Source organism: Odontomachus brunneus, unplaced genomic scaffold (assembly GCF_010583005.1).
Source record: "Odontomachus brunneus isolate Ranch 3 - 2012 unplaced genomic scaffold, Obru_v1 Obru_scaffold_012, whole genome shotgun sequence".
Taxonomy (NCBI): domain Eukaryota; kingdom Metazoa; phylum Arthropoda; class Insecta; order Hymenoptera; family Formicidae; genus Odontomachus; species Odontomachus brunneus.
Window position 1 is genome coordinate 2,418,638 of NW_022639462.1, and position 14,490 is coordinate 2,433,127.

At 36.1% G+C, this 14,490-nt stretch overlaps 1 pseudogene; it reads right to left on the reverse strand.

Moving 5' to 3' along the window:
• LOC116840889 overlaps positions 1–9,756 on the reverse strand; it is a 14,943-nt pseudogene extending 5,187 nt beyond the window's left edge.
• Between the last annotated feature and the right edge of the window lie 4,734 nt (positions 9,757–14,490).

The following is a 14,490-nucleotide window of genomic DNA, read 5'->3' on the forward strand; positions in this document are numbered from 1 at the left end:
GGGTGATTGAGTAAAGTGACCATACTTGGTACATCGCTGGTGTTCCTTGATTCGCGTACTGATCTTCCTCCCGGTTTCTCCTATATAAACTTTACCACAAGAGCAAGGGATCTTATATACACCTGATTTTTCTAGGCATGATTTCTGATTCTTCGGATTTGGGAGTAAATGGGAGAGCTTCCTATGGGGTTTGAAGATTACTTTGATTTTGTGTTTATCCAAAATCCTGCTGATAGGTTCTGTTATGCCCTGGAGATATGGAAGGACAGCCGTTTTTCTCTTTTCTCTCTCTTCATCTAGTGTGTCAGTGTTTTTAGGACTGACAATTCTGTTCTTCTGTTTTTATTATTTGCGAGCTGTTTTTGCTGTTGTATCCATTTTTGGTTAAGGCTGTACTGAGGTGTTCTAGTTCTCCATTCAGAGAAGATTCTTAGTATGATATTTCTATAAGGGTTTCACTTGCTCCTACGATTTTGAGTAAAATCCATCGAGATACAATGCATAGTACTTGATATATAATATCACAGTCGATTGTCTCTATGTAACATACCTTCAACTATGCAGTATTACAGATTCTAGAGATGAAGTCCAACAAATGCTTGAGAGCTGGTCGGAAAACGCACTATCGTCGAAAACTACGATTGCTGTTACGTAAATGCCGGTGTCAACGCAGCGCACGCGCAAGAATAATAGAAACACGAGGAGGAGAACCAGCAACCCTTATAGAAATATCATACTAAGAATCATTGATAATTACTTATTATCCAGTATTTTTAGTACTGAAAATAAGTAATTATCAATGATTCTTAGTATGATATTTCTATAAGGGAAGCATTGCACGCGTTTTTCTCAAGCTCGTGTTCTTGCGCGTGCGATGCGTTGACACCGCCATCTACGTAACAGCAATCGTGTTTTTCGACGATGGTGCATTTTCCAACCAGCTTCCAAGCTTTCTAACGCTCATTGAACTTCACCTTTATAATCTGTAAAACTATAAAATTGAAAGTATGCGACATAGAGACACAATAGATCATTGCAGTATCAAGTATAGTTACTGAATATATCGTAATGAAACATAATCTAATAATAGCTCTACAATATTTTGTTGCTTCAATGATACGATATAATGATATTTACAGAATTTTTCGTTGTGCTGCAACAAAACTTACTTATACTGGTAACAAAATAGAACTCGTACCTACTGAATCTTTTATCACATGAGATATAACAATTTCATAACAATTATCAAATATCTGTTCATAACTGTAATATATTTTATATTAAATATTTAACATTAAATAACTATTACTAAATTATTTAATTGATGGTACTGTGAATGCAATTACGTCATACTCCCGATCTATTAAATATTTTGTAATTATTATCATATTTAGTATTAGTTACTAAGAATTCAACGAATTTCTGTAACTAAATGCAGTTTGTTATAGTTACCAATCTTTTCTCCCAGTGTTCACTAGTCATGTTTTAGAATGTTTACTCTTTTTGCAATATATAAGTAATAATACAATAATATGTACAATAACAATACAAAATGTTTCTGAATTGCTAACTTAACAATATACAGGGTGTCCTACGTAAGATATGCCAAAAGAAAAATATAAGTAGAACAGATAAAAGTGAATAAAAATTGTACAGGTCATTTTTCAAACAACCACGTAAAATTTTGAGATATTAATGAAAAATAGTTGGACAAATTAGAGCGCGTGACACGACAGGCGGGAATAAGACTCGCCGCGGCCAGCGAAGAAAATTGACGAGCACACACGTACACGTACGCACACACGGAGCTACCCATTTTTCTATGCCAAATAGCCCACCTCTCTGGCCTATAAGATAGGTCCGCGAGCAATCGTCCATTTTTTTCGTCGGCCGCGGCGAGCAGAGATGCCAAATGAGTTACATTTACAGCACGCGTAGAGGGGATGGCTCCCATGTATGTGTGCCCGTCCGTGTGCGCCTCTCACTTCGGCTGACTTCGGGCGGTGGAAGAGCGTAGATAAAATCTGCTCTTTTTCTTCTCTCGAACTGTGGTATATACTTGAGCTGCTTGAATTATGCCAAGCTAGCGATGCGATTTTGGGTGCCGGCGACGAAACGTCACACGTATAAACCGATTGTCTGCGTATGCGTAAAGGAAAGAAATGCGAGCAAGTCGGCTTTCGGCCATTTAATCATATCGCGTATTTATTTAATTAATTGTTTAAGTAATTAATATATGATGAAAATTTTGACATTGTATAAAAATATATTTTAAGGAGAAAAATGCTTTTCTTATTACAGTGCATTTTCACAAAAATCTGCAATGTATTAAAATGTATTAAAATGTATTAAAATGCGTAAAAATTGATCATTAGTAAGAAATTAAATACAATTTCCTACTTGTGTGTGATAAGCTACTCGACTTGATAAGATATAGTTAGAATTTGTTTGACACAGTACATTTTTCTTGGAAAAATATAAAAGCATTTCCTATTCATAGCAAAACAATCATATGATTATTTTATTAAAAGCAATACGTCCTAATGACATTTCCGAAAAGTTCTTAAAACGTCGCATGGAAGTTTGTGCGCTGTCTGGAAATGTCCCATCTCGCGTACATATATCAAATAATTAAATAAATATGTGTTATATATAATTAAGTATATTATTATATATAAAAACAAATCCACTCTTGGCTAATATATGCGCTTTTCTCTTAAGAACATTTTGTTATTAAAATATAACTTATTATTACTACAAGAAATTTAAGATAAAAAATTAATTTTAACATTGTTTCGTAAAGTGTATTCTGTTAATATACTTTTTTACTTTATTCATTTTGCAAATACATATAGTAAAAATAAAGAAAAATGTTTCCTTGCAATATTATTTCTATTATATTTAAGTTCTACGAAGACTACGTACATATTGTTGCTCAACGGAAACCGCGAGAACGTGTGGTCTTCTCCGTCAAAAAATTTTGACAATAATTTTGCTTAATATTGTAATAATTTTTATATACATGTTTTTTTAATAATATAACAGGTTGAAATAAATAATTCGACATGTTATAATATAAAAAAAATTAATTCGTAATAAGAATTGTAATATTAAGAAAAATATTGTTTTGTATTTCCAAAGAATGGAGAGACATGATAGGTAAGAAAGATAGTTAGAAAGAGCGGATAGATAGAAAAAATTGGAAACAGAGAAATAAATAGATATAAAATATACGGATAACAAAGAAAGACTCCAGACAGCGCACAACTTCCATGCGACGTTTTAAGGACTTTTCGGAAATGTCATTAGGATGTATTGCTTTTAATTAAATAATCATATGATTGTTTTGCTATGTGTATGAATAGGAAATGCTTTTATATTTTTCCAAGAAAAATGTACTGTGTCAAACAAATTCTAATTATATCTCATCAAGTCGAGTAGCTTATCACACACAAGTAGGAAATTGTATTTAATTTCTTACTAATGATCAATTTTTACGCATTTTAATACATTGCAGATTTTTGTGAAAATGCACTGTAATAAGAAAAGCATTTTTCTCCTTAAAATATATTTTTACAATATCAATTTTACAAAATATATTTTTTACAATGTCAAAATTTTTTGACGGAAGAGACGGAAGAGACCACCACCTTCTCGCGATTTCCGTTGACAATATATACGTAATCTTCGTAGAAACGTACTTAAATATAATAGAAATAGTATTGCAAGGAAACATTTTTCTTTATTTTTACTATATGTATTTGCAAAATGAATAAAGTAAAAAAATATATTAACAGAATATATTTTACGAAACAATATTAAAATTAATTTTTTATTTTAAATTTCTTGTAGTAATAATAAGTTATATTTTAATAACGAAATGTTGTTAAGAGAAAAGCGTACATATTGGCCAAGAGTGGATTTGTTTTTACTTAATTATATATAAGGCATATTTATTTAATTATTTGATATATGTACGCGAGATGGGACATATATTAATTAGTTAAACAATTAATTAAATAAATACGCGATATGATTAAATGACCGGAAGGCGACTTGCTCGCATTTTTTTCCTTTACGCATACGCAGACAATCGGTTTATACGTGTGACGTTTCGTCGCCGGCACCCAAAATCGCATCGCTAGCTTGGCATAATTCAAGCAGCTCAAGTATATACCACAGTTCGAGAGAAGAAAAAGAGCAGATTTTGTCTGCGCTCTTCCACTGCTCGAAGTCAGCGTGCTGTAAATGTAACTCATTTGGCATCCTTGGCAGCGAGTCGTATGTCCCGCCTGCCGCGTCGTCCTGCTCTAATTTGTCCAACTATTTTTATTAATATCTCGAAATTTTACGTGGTTGTTTGAAAAATGATTTCTACAATTTTTGTTCAGTTTTATCTGTTTTACTTATATTTTTCTTTTAGCACATCTTACGCGGGACACCCTGTATAGTTGTTTTAAAAATAATTTTTCTATATATACAAAAATATACAAAAATAATATACAAAAATAATATACAAAAAATATTAATTAGGATTTAATTGTGTTCTATTAAATATATAGAAAGTTTTGCACAAATATATTATAAATTTATAATCGCAGTTCAGCACATGAAGATTTCTCGCTCTTTACATTATCTGTATATAAGTGTCTTCTGGAATTTTGATACATTATCTGCGACAGTGCATAATACTATGAGGCGAACTCTTGCTCTCTTAAGAAAAAAAGATGTCTGACATAAAATGCTCTTATATACATATACAAGTTTTATAGATGAACTTATCGGTAATAGTTAAGACACGACTACGTCTTAATGGCGATGGCTGTCGCCTGAAAATTAAAGATAAAATAATGATGCGATAAACAAGTGTTTCTCAATGTTGATAATGATGCGATAAATAAATGTTTTTCAATCATAAGCATGTCGTATGTGCCCACATAGAACATTACATCTAATATATGTATATTAGAGAGCTAGAGTTGATATGTATATATCTATTAGATGATCTGTTAAATATCTATATATGGTGAAAATGTCCGCCTTGTATACAAATACTGTATGTATAATAGAAGTGATGTGATAGATGTCTATATATCTATTAGATAGCTATTTACGTAAATATCTACTAAAAACAAGAATATTTTATATATATATATAATATACGTTTATAGTTGATACATACAAATATCTATTAAATATCTAATAGATACGTAAATAGCTATCTAATAGATATATAAACATCTATCACATCACTTCTATTATACATACAGTATCTGTATACAAGGCGGACATTTTCACCATATATAGATATTTAACAGATCAACTTCGAACATCTAATAGATATATACATATCAACTCTAGCTCTCTTCTAAAATATACATATATTTATATGTAACTGTTAAAATATACATGTTCTAAAATATATAACTGTTCTAAAATATACATATATTTATATGTTACTGTTCTATGTGGGTAGATATCGAAGGTTGTCAACACATTCCAAACTTCCATGAATCCTCCTGCGATAATTTCGATCCCAAGCGGCATAAAAACACCGGCACTCATCCATGTCCTCTGACCGCACTAAACTGTTGCTTAACGTGACGGATCGAGCGCGCACGCGGTGACTCTGATGACTCCAACGATGTTCTTACAATTCATGCTTATATAATGTATCCTTATAGTGTTCACAGTATATTATAACATACCTAGCAAACACCAAATAATAGTTATATAATTTTTACTTGTTGTTTATTGGATAATTTGTTGATAGATATTGAAACAATGCAACATTCGATATGCGATGAATATTGATGTAATGTAGTGAACCAGTGATGATTACTTTTACATTTTTAACAAAATGTTATAATGATTAATCCAACAAAAAAAAAATTAAAAAATCCAAGAAAATCCAAATTAAACAAATCGAATTACTAAATTTTGAGAGAAACTTTTAAAAAATATTATTTAAAACAATAGTGTTGTTTCATCAAATGACATGGTTTCCTTGAACGAAATAAAAGTTTTATTTTCATCATTTTAAAAAATGATATTTCGTTTAAGAATATAATATTTTAATGAAATAAAAAAAAACACAAAATTAAACAAGTACGAATATTAAATCTAAAGAAAGTATTTTCTCCGAAAAAACGGTATAAGAAGTATAAAAAATATGCAATAAGACAAATTAATGATTGCCACTAACGAGTGCTATTCTAAGTACTATTCTATAAGTATTATTGATGTAAAACATTACTGAATTTGAAATACAAGTAACAAAAATAACTAGTAAATAAATAAAATATATTATATTCGTAATATTTTTTTAAATATTACTGCAATATTGCTAAAGTAATATTGCAACATCATAGTGTGAGATTATTTCTCTCTTTTTGTATTGCTGTAAGATAAGCCGCGGATAGCTGCTCTGCTGTCCAGTACGAAGCAACTTATCCCACAGTACAGGTGACCGAACGTGAATAATGAACACTAATGAGAACACTCAACAATTATTTATTATACCGTACAGTTCCTCTTTGCTCCTCAGGCTTAGTCCAACAAAGTCATACAATGGAAGTCTCTACTAACGCGTACGCACTTGCACGTGCTCGACTCGTGCTTCACGAATGTACTAATAATAAATGTAATAAGACCGCACCTCTGATCGTTATTACTCTAATGTCCCAACGAGACTATATCTGACTAGATACGCGAACGGATTCCGTATCCACAGCGTTAATTCGCCTTTAACTAAATTGGTTTATCACCTGACCTTAACCGGCCCACAAAACCGGAGCTCTTAGCTCTCTTCGCTACTCGCAAGACTCTCCTCGATCTTCTCCTCTCGCCTTCGTTTCCAGCTACCTATTTAAAGTATCGGCGCGAAGGAGAGGGAACCTCAGTTCTCGCCACGACATGAAGCTTTACTCTAACGTTGTTAGATGTCGCTACATATTCTAATTTCTTACAACTCGACCATCCTGACATTGCTTACGTCTCGGAAGCAACTGTGATTTTTGATGTGTGCTTATACGTCTGCAAGACTATCTGCCATACGGCGACTTCCTGTGACTACATCCGGAGATAGGACACCGTAGTACAACAAATTTTACAATCACGCAGGTACATAAAAATTAACATTAATAAAGATATATATAAACTTATATTTCTATAGATAATTTCGCTCGAGTGTATGATCGACATAAGTATTTTGAGACCTGTAGTTACTTCATCAATTTTCTGGCGGCTTTACCGGTTTGATCCATGGTTTTAATTTATCCGATGACAAAATTGTATTATAAGGTCGCGATACCAAATTGAATCCAGGAATATCTGTGATAACGTATCTGTTGTTATTTAACACTTTTGCTACCAAATATGGACCTTTATATTTCGGCTTTAACTTCTGATTAATTCCCACTTTTGGTTGTAAGTCTCGAATTAATACAAAATCGCCCTTACTATACCGCGTTGGTTTTGTATGTCTCATATCATACTTTAATCGATTATACTCTTTTACTTTTTTCGTTGCTTCTAACGCTATGTCTCTAGTTCTGGCTCGCTCGTTATCGATATTTTGATCTATTTCAATTAATGCTTTTACAAAATCATTGAGATCTCGATCTGCATGATTGCGTTGATCGTATCCTAACAAGATTTTACTTGGAGTGGATTTCAGCGCGGTGTGATGCGTATTATTCACCACATATTGAATTCTATTTAGTTGCAGATTCCAATTATCAACTCGCTCAGCTGTTTTGGATAATGACGTCTTAAGGAATCTGTTGATCCTTTCAGCTAGACCATTCGCCCACGGCGATGCCACGGCAACTTTTTGGTGAGTAACTTGATACTCTTTCGCAAACTTCGCAAAATCGGTCGAGGTGAACGACGTTCCTCGATCAGTTACTAACGTTTTTGGTGCACCGAATACGTCAAAAACTCGTTGTAATAACTGACAGGTTTCGCTCGTATTAGTTGTACGCGCGGGAAACAACCATGTAAACCGTGTGAAAGCGTCTACGATTATTAAAATATATTTATACCCTTCTTTGGTCTATTGTAGGGGACCAAAATGATCCGCGTGCACCGTTTGCATCGGCATTGACGCAACGTTCGTTACTTGCATTTCCCCTTCGTCGGCGTGACTTTTTTTTTTTTTCAGTGAGAAAAATGCGTTACGCACGCCCCGGGCTGGGTAATTACCCGGGGCAGTGTGGGACTCCCTCTCCCCCCCTTACCAGGGGGAAGAGTATACCCACTAAAAAACCTCACTGTCTCCCTCCTTGCGTTTAATGGTTGCACTCTGAACGCCTTCTCGGGCATTGCTCCGAGTACCTCCAACGTCGGCTTCCTTGCCTCCTACTTACCCTTGTCCTACTTATTATTCCACGTCTTTACTCCTCTTCTCTGTCCCCTCTCCCCCTTCGTCGGCGTGACTAGAAGTGTTTGCTACTATACAAGTGAGACAGTTATCTACGTAATCTTTTATTTTTTTTCTCATAGACGAAAACCAATACGACTGATGCAAACTTTGATATGTCTTTTCAATACCGCAATGCGCTAATTGATCGTGATGAGCTTTAATTAAATTAGTTACCATGTTCTCTGGTGCTACAAATTTAGAACCGTCGCTTTCTTTCCGGTAAATTAACCCGTCGATAAGCTCGAATTTTTCATTATCCTCAAACTCTAAAGATTCCGCAAGTTGCTTTAAATAAGGGTCTTGTAACTGTTTAAATTCTAACTGGCGTTCCAGTGGAAAAGATTCTAAATACGCTATATGTCGACTTAATGCATCCACATGCTGCATTTTATCACTTGCTCGATGAGCCATAATAAACGAATAATTTTGTAACTGCAAAGTCCAACGAGCTATTCGAGGATTGAGATTGGCTTTGTCGATCGCGTAAACTATAGCATTACAATCGGTTACCACTTTGAATGTTAACCCGTACAAATAAATGTGAAACCGTTGAATTGCCTTTACAATAGCTAACATTTCTAGCTCAAAACTATGGTATTTGGCCTCCGCTGCGTTGGTTACCTGACTGTAGTAAGCCACTGGAGCCCACAGATTTTTCTCTTGCTTTTGTAAGAGGATTGCCCCCAATCCATGAGAACTGGCATCTGTGTGCAGCTCTGTTTCTGCCGCAGGATTAAAATGTCTTAGAACCGGATATGACGTAAGCTCTCTTTTCAAATTATTAAAGGCTTGCTTAACTTCTTCACTTACAATGAAACTAGTTGATTTCTTTAACAAATCTGATAAAGGTTTAGCCTTTCTTGCATAGTTGTCTATGAATTTTCTAAAATAATTAGCTAAGCCTAAAAACCGTTGTACTTCATGTACATTGGTAGGCAAGGTATAATTATGAATAGCCTGTGTATGCCGATCGCTTAACGTAATACCTTCTGCAGAGATTATATAGCCTAAAAATTCTACTCTCAACTTCATAAATTGGCTTTTCCTATAATTTATCTCTAGACCGTATCGTTTCAGGATAACTAATACTTCCCGCAACGTTTGAAAATGCTGCTGTACAGTGGTTGTCGCAATAAGAATATCATCAATATATACTATTATCTTATCTTGTCTAATCAGCGGTTGTAACACCTGAACTATGCGTTTTTGGAACTCGGCAGGCGCTTCACAATATCCAAACGGTAGACGCGTGTATTCGTACTGTCCGTCTGGAGTAGCAAACGCGAAGAACTTCGTGTGATCCGGATGTACCCGTATTTGATGGAATCCATCTCTCAAATCTAGCAGTGTGAATATTTTCTTATCGGTTAATTTTGCTAAGCAATCTTCTATAATTGGAAACGGATATTTTTGTTTAACAACACGTTCATTCAAAGGTCTCAAGTCAACGCATAATCTAATTGTATTATTTTTCTTCTTAATAGGCACTACCCTTGCGCAGTAAGGTGAGATGCTAGGTTTAATGATTCCGCGGTGCAACAAATCATCTGTAATTCGCCGAATACTTTTCCTCTCGGCTAATGCGAACTTTCGCGGAGCATATGCATACGTGGTATGATCCTTAAGATTAACCCTTACCGAGTAATCGTCTTCCTCCAAAGGTATATCGCTATTAATAATATCTAAAATCAACTGTACCAAATGAGACCGTATCTCTTCATTAAAGTCAATAGATATATTATTTAATACATTATCTAACCCTATTGTCTCCTCAATTATTTCTGGTCTAGGTAATTCACGAAGAAACATATTATTCAAGGCTGTACCATCCGTTGTCCTTGAGGGAAAAGTAACTGCCGCTGTTTCTCGCACCAATACATCTCGTCCTAATATTATATCGGCTCCTAAAGCAGGAACATCGAGTACATAGAATGTAAGCTCTATAACATGATCGCCCAGATTTTCCACTTTCATGGTTGAATCAATCATACCAACGAATCTAATCGCCTGACCATTTATAGATCTAAACTGACTTTCTGGCATTTGCAGATTCTGATTCGCCAATTTGAAATATCTTTTGTATAACTTCAAAGTTATAATAGAAATCGGACTACTCGTGTCCACTAACGCGTGAAGAACACATTTGCATCTATTTAACTCAACTATCTTCACAAAAGGATTCCCTGTCTGATTATTCTGTGACTCTTGTCCTATGACCAGACTTATCGTATGCGGCGCCTCTCGTGACGTGAAGGAACTTTTATTATCCGCCTGTGCAACGATCATTCCTGAGCGCTCTACCGGAAGTTGTTCCCTCCGCCGAAGTCTAGGACAATCTTTCTTTAAGTGCCCTGACTGTTTACAATAGAAACAGGTAAACTCATTTATTCTTGACTCGCTATTTCTACAATTTTTTGTTAATGACCGCGTCTATTACAAATTCGACAACTAAGGTCTCTAATATTTCCCGATCTATTCGGAGCGACATTTCTGTCTGTGAATGTCATTCCGCCGGTAATGACTCGCATTCTAACTAAGAACTCATCAACGGAGCTTAATTCTAACGTAAGAGCTGTCGCGCTCAACGAACTTATAGTAATTCCACTAATTAATAAGTTGATTATGTCCGCTATAGGTAAATTTAATCTGTGCATTATCGCTAATTTATCAATTGCATACTGATCAAAGGTTTCTTTATGATGTTGCCATTTACGTGCCTCAATTTTTTGCATCGTTACGTGAAATGGAATGCGCTTATCGAAAATTTTAATCAAACTAGCACTTAAATTTGACCATGATTCTAGAACTGTTCCCGATTGAAAATCAAACCACCTCTTGACATCTTTAATCAACTTAGCTGTTGCAACTAACAGAATTAAATTGTCCGGAATACTATGTATATTATACTTGGTTGACCCGTTGAACCCAGATGTGGATGTTCTCCGACTCGGTTCCTCCGTACTCTGGCACCTGTGACGACAACAGAGATAAAATGCCTGTTGACGGAGTGGTCCCTGGTTGCGGTTGCACCCTCGTAACCGTCTGCTGATTAAGGCCTGAAGGATGATCCGGAACTGCTTCTGCTAACCCACTGGCACTTGACGAAGAGGTTTCCCTAACCGGCCAACCCCCTGCTCTACTCGGCCCATTGATAATAACATTGGAGATTTGAGAGAGCACTTGCTGCTGCTGCTACATCGCTATACGTTGTTGTTCCATAAAGTGCTGTTGATTCTGCGTACAACTGGTAACCACCGACATCATTTTCGTAAGCACGTTTTCCAACTCTGACATATTTATCATTTTTGCAGGAGCGACTGACTGCGATTCCTTTACAGTAGAAGTACCTTGGCTACTCGCCCTAGGACGCGCCTCCGTTAACGCACTTGAGCTCGTTCTCCTTGGTTGCGCTATCATTTCTACCATTGGACTATTAGTCTCCCAATGATTCATGAGAGCATCTATCAACAGAAGTCGATCTTCAGAAATCCTCAACTGGTATTTACCTGCCTCAGCCTTGAGCTGCTCTAATGACATGGCATCTAACGCACGTCTTTCCATGTTTTCAGCGATTGTCCCTACTGTCCTTGAATATCAATACTTAACGTCGTGTCTTTCTTTGGAGATCTACGTGGCTCGACACTAATCCGACACTACCCGATCACGTGTGCACTTGACCTTCGAAGGACAAACCAGATTTACACGGGTAAGCTGGGTCAGCTCCCAAATGTTAATAACTAATGTTAATCCCGTTCACTATACACTAATTGCCTCTTTATTCATTAATTGTTATTAGGCCCGAGTTTAGTCGGCAATCCCATTTCTGAGCTGTGAGATTATTTCTCTCTTTTTGTATTGCTGTAAGATAAGCCGCGGATAGCTGCTCTGCTGTCCAGTACGAAGCAACTTATCCCACAGTACAGGTGACCGAACGTGAATAATGAACACTAATGAGAACACTCAACAATTATTTATTATACCGTACAGTTCCTCTTTGCTCCTCAGGCTTAGACCGACAAAGTCATACAATGGAAGTCTCTACTAACGCGTACACACTTGCACGTGCTCGACTCGTGCTTCACGAATGTACTAATAATAAATGTAATAAGACCGCACCTCTGATCGTTATTACTCTAATGTCCCAACGAGACTATATCTGACTAGATACGCGAACGGATTCCGTATCCACAGCGTTAATTCGCCTTTAACTAAATTGGTTTATCACCTGACCTTAACCGGCCCACAAAACCGGAGCTCTTAGCTCTCTTCGCTACTCGCAAGACTCTCCTCGATCTTCTCCTCTCGCCTTCGTTTCCAGCTACCTATTTAAAGTATCGGCGCGAAGGAGAGGGAACCTCAGTTCTCGCCACGACATGAAGCTTTACTCTAACGTTGTTAGATGTCGCTACATATTCTAATTTCTTACAATAGTAATATTACAGTCATATTTTGCAATGTATTTGCAATGTTGCAATCTTGCAATTAAATATTTCTGCAACGTTTCTGCAATGTTTCTGTTCTGTATGGAATAATATGGTGTTGTCTTATGGACTTTTTATAATAAGTTTTAAGTGATACCCGAGAGAACATTTCATCGCACCGAAGACGGCTCCAAACAATGCTCGTGATTGTATAAAACAAAAACTCAGCGCGGCGAATATTGAATTTCTTAAATCTCTAGGATACATCGTACGAAACAATTGAAAAAAGATGATTGACATTTTGAACATTGGAGGTAGTCCGGTCTTTGACGATCGCATCGTCAAAATCGAAACACACACGTACAACCCATACGCTAACACAACGTTTGGACACAGTGATGAGATACGAATACAACAGCAAGACTTGTACACGTTACCGTGTGAGAGTTATCTCTATGTCGAGGGGAAGATAACGAAACAAGCGAAAGCCGATGGTGTGATTGTAACATTGGGACGTAATTGCGTTGCATTTATGTTTGATGAGATTCGTTACGAACTGGATGGTACAGAGATTGATCGTAACAGAAACGTGAGAATAACTTTCACGCTGAAAAACTATGTATCGTTATCTTCGGACAAAAATACCACCATGAAAAATGCTGCGTGAAATACGACTGACGCTGTTTCGACAGATAGATACTTCAACTTTTGCGTGCCACTTAACATGTTGCTAGGATTCTGCAAAGACTACAAGCGTGTAGTAATTAACGCGCGTCACGAATTAATTTTATTACGGTCGCGCAGTGACAACAACAGTCTACTTGGATCTTCAGCGTTGCAACCTAAGATTGAGCTATTCAAGATACAATGGCGAATGCCTCATGTAATGTTGAATGATATCAATAAACTTGCCCTGCTGAGAACATTGGAGAATGGTCGATACCTGAGTATGAGTTTCCGCTCATGGGATCTGTATGAATTTCCTCTGCTGCAAAGCACGACCAAACATCTGTGGACTGTCAAAACAGCCACTAATTTGGAAAAACCACGATACGTTATCTTTGCCCTGCAAACTAGTCGAAAAAATGTCATGTCGGAAAATATAACTCAATTCGACAACTGCAATTTAACCAACGTAAAGCTCTATCTAAATTCAGAGTGTTATCCATACGATGACATGAATTTAGATTTTGTAAAAAACAGATATGCAATACTTTATTATATGTATAGCCGTTTCCGGCTAAATCATATTATGGATACAACAGTGCTGAGGTATGGTTAACAACTATCGACTTTCTGAAGCATGGTCCTTTCGTGGTTATCGATTGTTCGCGTCAAAACGAATCTGTTAAGAGTGCCACTGTAGATGTGCGGATAGAATTTGAGTGTAGAGAGAATATACCAGCGAATACTACCGCATACTGTCTGATCCTGCATGATCGTGTAGTTGAATACAGTCCACTAACCAACTTAGTGCGCAAAATCAACTAACACATTGGAAAGTATGAGAAAAGAATAATAGAAAACATCAAAAGGCTATACACGACATTTCTTTCCCGAACGTATCGAAGAGTACTTCGCTATGGTCGAACCAACGTTTGTGGACTTGCAAGGATTCGTTGTTGGAAAGAGATTTATTGTAAA